Here is a 6,002-nt window from a genome sequence, read left to right on the forward strand (position 1 = left end):
AAAAAAAAAAAAAAAAAAAATCTGAATGGCCTCCTGTGAAATCAAAACGAAGCGCGGGGGAGGCTGCAGGGTTTGTTTGCTACGTTTGCTCCTCCGGTTCAGCCCCGGCCCCCGAGGTCTGTGTACACCAGCCCCTTGCCCGGCCATGTAGCAGAGATCGCGCAAGCTAATGAGCCTCGCGTGGCCTCGGGCACCTGCCTACAGGCACTAGACGCGCGGGAGGATGCGGCGCCCCCGGGACGGGCAATGGATGAGACGCTGCCCAGACGCAGCGCACGCCAGAAACCACACGAGCGCCGCGCGGGACCCGGAGGGCGGGCTCAGGGTGGCGTCCTGCGCGCTCTTCTCACATTACCCTCCACGCCCGCACAACGGCCCCATCGGTGGGCAGCATGACCTGCACTTCTAGAGGAGGAGGAAGAGAGGACTCCGACAGGACAGTCACAGGGCCCAGCTCGGAAGGACCTGCGCTCGCCGCCGGACTCACAGCTGAAGAGGCCGAACCACTCAGAGGCTGGGGACGATCGGGCCTGACCTCGTACCAGGGGAAGCCGAGCCCTTCCGTGCCTAAGGAGAAGCTGCGGTGGGAGTCGGCGGACTTGGGCAGTTCTCCTCAGGTCCCCGCGGTCCAAGTCCGCCTCAGCGTTTCGCGCGCCTCCGGATGCCAGTGTCGTGCCGGCCCCGCCCCCGTCTCCACGGCGACGCGGCGCGCGCGCGCGAGACGCCCCGCCCCTGGTTTGCGCAGCCTCAGTCGGGCAGGTGAAGCACTTCCCCCCTGGCCGCGGTGGAGCACTAGCAAATGCGAGTTGGCTCGGTCGCGCGTGGGTGGACGCGCCGTCTGTGGGGGACACAGCCCCACATACGGCTCTTTGCTTCCTTGGCCCGCTCGCTTCTGAGTTCAGCTTCCTATTGCTCCTCTTAGGACGAGAGGAGTGGGAGCTTCGAGGCGGATCCTCGAGTTACGCTTCGTACGACAAAGCGTCAGGGATGAAGTTCCCGTCGCGAGGCCTACGCGGACGCCGGGCTCTCGCGTCAGCCTCTCTGGCACGGTTCCCAGGGAGTGCAAAGCGGCACCTGTGGCGTATTCGTGCCTATGCGTGGACCCAGGAGGTTGCCACAATCTGGACTTGGGGGGAAGGGAGTGAGTCCCAGAGTACCCGAATTAGAATTGTCCCAGGATGATCTCTTCTTATAACCCCTCCTTTTAAAATGCGGCTATTAAGCACTAATTGTTAGTAATTTGGGGGCAGGGGGGGAGGGCTGGCGGGTTCGGGGATCCGAGCCCTTGACCTTAGTATTACAACACCGCACTCTAACCAACTAACCAGCCAGCCCCAGTTAAATTTTTTCTTTAATTTGGGTTCACTCTAATAGTCTTTTAAAAATAGAGGTAGGGAGGGTAAATGGGACATTTTGATAATACTTTTTTTCTGTGCCTTGTAAAGCATTTGAAAGTACGTGAGATTTCTGGTGCAGAGAGCAAAAGTAGCATTATTCATTTAAATGCTTGAAAGATTTTACGATAAAACCGTAAGGAAAATTTACTTCTTGTCTCAGGATTAGAATACAGATAATTTGTATTTTTGCTCTTTTTTCTACATATGTTAATTTTTGTAATAAAAAGTGCTTAAAAGAAAAAGTTCTACTTTAGCAGACACCAGACCCAACCTTTTAGTGATGACTCTTCTGAAGTTATGCAGCCAAATAGTTTTAAAATAATTTAGTGAGCTTCAAAGTCCTAATTAACACTAACACTTACTTACTGTAAAATTAGCCTTTTTATAAGTATTTTCGTTTTTTAGTGGCTGGCTAGTACAGGGATCTGAACCTGTTACCTTCATGTTATAAGGCTGCACTCAATTCATTTATATAATTATATCCCTATATAAATTATAATATATTCTGGATTCTAAATCAAACATTCTAAGTGTTTGAGCTGATTTACTGATGCTTTCTTCCTGTCAGGTGTATTTACCACTGTCAGCTTTGACTAATTTAGGAAGGGATGAAAGGCATTTCTATTTGAGTTATAATGAAAATAATTAATCCTGTTGGGAAAAATCAGAAGATAAAATTACACTATATAACAGTAGCTAGTGCAGGAGCACTTACTTGGTGTCAGGCTCTGTATTAAGTACTTCCCATTTGTAAAATCAAAGATATGAAGTGCTGGAAGGGGTCTAGGCTCTGCCAATAAGTAATTTGCTGTGTGGTCTTCCGGAAGTCCCTTAATTTGTCTTTCTAGTCCTTAACCTGAGGATATGATGCACCTGTGAAACTGTTCATATTCTGGCTTCTTGAAACTAGGGATTACCTTTGGGGCAAGAAAAACCGAGTGGGAAAAAGCCCATTTAGAGAAGTGCAATCCCAACCGTATTAGTCCATTTTTGTTGCTTATAACAAAATACCTGAAACTGGGTGATTTATAAAGAAAATGTAATTTATTGCTTACAGTTGCTGAGGCTAGGAAGTCCAAAGTCCATCTGGTGGTGCAACAGTGACCAAGGAGTCTCACATTGCAAGATGGTGGAAACAGAGAGAGCAGAGAGTTTCTTCTCTTAAAGCCCTCAGAACCACTCCCCTGACCACCATTTTTAATCCATTCACTACAGCATGGTCTCACAATCCAGTCACCTCTTCAAGGCTCCACCTTCCCATTACCATAACAGGATTTCCCACCTTCTTAACAGTCACAGTGGGGGCTAAGTTTCTAATACATAAAACTTGGGGGACACAATTCAAGCTTCAATGAGTTTTGGGGGGACATAATTCAATCCACTATACCAACCTTCCGAGATGAGGCTGCTAAACTGTCACAAGTGCTCTCAATTTCCAGGGCTTTTTTCTAAAGGCTAGTTAAGTGAAGCAGTACGAACAGAGAAGGAACAAAATCTGTAACTGATTGTGATCAATTAGCCGTAAACACCACTGCACTCAGCCCAACGTATTTCTAGGTTTCTAATGCAGTATTTTCACTTGCTTTCCTATTGTCCTTGGACTGTCAATTTCCCCGAGTCTTTGAGTCCCCTTAACCAACAGTATGAACCTAAACCAAAATCTTAACAAATGTTTAGTAAACAACTAGAATAAATCACTTCTCTCTTACTCAAAGAAGTTTCTAAAATCAATATTTGAAAATTGTTAGTTGCAAAAGGGGACATTTATAATTACAAATTATCATTCCTGCCAAGTAGAATAACATGCAAAAGCTACAATGAAACAATGATTGCAAGCACAGGTGAAAGTTTATGGTTGCCCTCCCTTAGTAAATTCCCTTTATTCCTAGGTAATTACTTTTTATTTTTTGACAACTGACTGGAAATCTACAAGGATAAATTGAGACTGAGAGGTAAGTTAAGGCCAAGGTTCTACAAGATATTAAAGAGCATAGTGGAAGAGTAGGTCCTAACTAGGGTAGACCTGAGGGCTCAGGTTCCAGATCGACAATCATGATAGCTAATTTCATGTATGGGTTGTGGTAGTTTTAAAACATGGCCACAAATTCTTTGACACTCGTCCCATATGAAGGTGGAGTCTAAGTCCCTTTCCCTTGAATATAGGTCAGCCTTAGTGACTCTTTTCTAGGGAACAGAATGTGGCACATTGCAGAATTGACACTGACTTTGAGGACAGGTTAGGAAAGGCAATACAGCAACTATCTGGCCTTCTTGTTCTCTTTGGACAATCACCCTTGGAATCCAACCACCATGTTGTGAGGAAGCTCAGGAGAAGCCATGTGTAAATGTTCCAGTTGACAGCTCCATCAGTCTCAGCTGACAGCCACCATCAACTACCAAACAGGTGAGTAAGTGAACCTTTAGGTGATATGGCCTGGAGCTATCCCAGCTGGAACCAGCCCAATTTGCAGAAATGGGAGCAAAATAAATGTTGGTTTAAGCCACTGAGTTTTACAGTGGCTTGCTACATGGCAATAGAATCACCAGAGTGTTCCTAATGTTATCCCTAATTCCTTCTACAAGCCTGAAAAGCCTGCTATCCCTTTCTGAAAGATGAGAAACTGAGGTCCAGAGCAGTGAAATGTCTAGCTAGGGTTTCACTTTAAGTGCCAGAGCCAGGATTTAGTTGCTGCAGAGAATGGGCCTTCTCCACTACGCCATAGTGGCAAGGGGATTAGAACCGTTTTCCTAATCTTTAAAGAGCCTGGATTCCAAAGGAAACCTAGTCTTTAAAATAATTTTTTAAATGACCATGTTTGATTAAAATATGTCTCTGTATAGCCTTAAAAAGAAAAAAGACCCAGCAGCTTTATGGAGGTTAAATAAGGCCTTTTAATCCACTTTATCCGGTTTATTTTTTTTTAATTTTATTTTTTTTTAAAAGATGACCGGTAAGGGGATCTTAACCCTTGACTTGGTGTTGTCAGCACCATGCTCAGCCAGTGAGCGAACCGGCCATCCCTATATGGGATCCGAACCCGGGGCCTTGGTGTTATCAGCACCACACTCTCCCGAGTGAGCCAGGGGCCGGCCCATCCGGTTTATTTTTAACTGTCCTTTGGGTTATCTTCTCAATTTTACAGATGAGAAAACCAAGACTAAGGATAAATAAATTGCCTAACTCTCTACAGCCTGTAGAGGGTGGTATAGCTGGGATGCAGATTTAGACCCAACTTGCTAACGTTTCCCTCTGCCTCTCGCCTGCAGAGAACAGTCTTTTAGAAACACACTTTATTCAGTATTACAGACGAAAATAAAAACGTTATTTTCGCTGTTGCTGAGACTCACAGAAAGTGAGTTTAGTGACCACTCACTGCGCAACCTCATAATTTCACAAGTGGATAAAGTGAAGTTCAAACTAGGCCTCTTGAAGGAGATGTAGGCTTCGCTGCCCATTAAGAAAAACTACGTTTCCGTCCACGCCCATGTGTCATTTTACATCAACTCTGGGCAGTCCCAAAGGGCAGAAACGGGGGCTGGTGATATTCCTGCAGACCAGACTCACGTGTGACCTCCTCCCCAGCACAGCAGTTACTCGCACTACTCACATATTTGCATTCCTGTGCCCGTCAGCCTGAGGCTGCATTACGCGCTAAACACTTAACATTCACCATCTCATTTTCCCCCAACCACGCTCGCACTTCCCTTTCCTTGATGGCTAAGGAAAGACTCGGGTTATGGGCAGGAAAGAACGTTGCAATAAATTTGTCAGTCATCTTTGTCTCCATCAAAGGCAATCTTGTAAATTTGCTTATTAACTTAGCAACCTGTACTCTCACTTAATCCAGTTACATACTTCAGAAAGGAGAAGAGTGAAACTGAAATAAGTCAGAGCTCTGCCCTAGATCTCACCACTAGTAAAAACCAGCTGTGTTCCAGCCCGCGCCCGAAAAGCACGAAAGCCTGCAAGTTCTAACTCAGATTCCCACTCCCCAAGCCCCAGGGTTCTCCGCCGACGCAACCCGCGCACACGGAGCGCCGGCCGCACTCCCTGCCACACCAGGCGGAAGACCCAGGTACACCTCGCGGCCGCCCTCCCGGGAGAGCGGCGTGGCGCGAACCTCGGGGCCCAAGCGCCACCCGCTCCGCCTCGCTTCCGCAGCGCGCGTGGGAACGCGGCGTCCTCCCGGGGCTGCCCACGGCAACCGCCTGCGCGCACGGGGACTGACTTTCGCTTCCTCCGCCGCGGCCTCCTCCTCGCCGCCGCTGTCTCCCCCCTGTTGCTGCTTCTCCGCCGCCGGGTCTGCGCAGAGGCCAGCGCCCGGGGAGCGCGCCACTACGGCTCTCTTTTCCGCCCGGCAGCGATCCAGCCACCTCACATCCGGTCGTGCGGCGGCGAAGGCGGTGCTGGGGCCCGGGTGCGTGGAAGGAGTTATTAAGGGGGAGGGGGTTTGGGAGGAGGGGCGGGGTGCCGGGCCATAGTTACGGCGGCTGAAGAGAGACAACCCAAGCTAGTAGGGGGGCGAGAGCCGAGGCCGTGGAGAGCAGCGCTGGGAGCAGCGCTTGGACCAACGCGGACAGCGGGGAGGAGAGCGGCGGCCGAGG

At 48.6% G+C, this 6,002-nt stretch overlaps 2 protein-coding genes across 4 annotated transcripts in view; one reads left to right on the forward strand and one right to left on the reverse strand.

Annotated features, from left to right (window-relative positions):
* SFI1 (Sfi1 homolog, spindle assembly associated (yeast)) overlaps positions 1 to 5,659 on the reverse strand; it is a 112,298-nt gene extending 106,639 nt beyond the window's left edge. For 2 of the 3 annotated variants that reach the window (XM_008566422.1, XM_008566425.1), the window contains exon 1: positions 543 to 600. The gene's annotated coding sequence lies outside the window, so the exon portion shown is untranslated. Of the gene's footprint in view, positions 1 to 542; positions 601 to 5,626 lie in introns of those variants that run through there. The other variant, XM_008566423.1, reaches the window with a different exon arrangement.
* EIF4ENIF1 (eukaryotic translation initiation factor 4E nuclear import factor 1) overlaps positions 5,428 to 6,002 on the forward strand; it is a 47,341-nt gene continuing 46,766 nt past the window's right edge. Inside the window, exon 1 of the mRNA XM_008566420.1 lies at positions 5,428 to 5,473. The gene's annotated coding sequence lies outside the window, so the exon portion shown is untranslated. The remainder of the gene's footprint in view (positions 5,474 to 6,002) is intronic.

Source organism: Galeopterus variegatus, unplaced genomic scaffold, assembly GCF_000696425.1.
Source record: "Galeopterus variegatus unplaced genomic scaffold, G_variegatus-3.0.2 Scaffold241, whole genome shotgun sequence".
Lineage (NCBI taxonomy): Eukaryota > Metazoa > Chordata > Mammalia > Dermoptera > Cynocephalidae > Galeopterus > Galeopterus variegatus.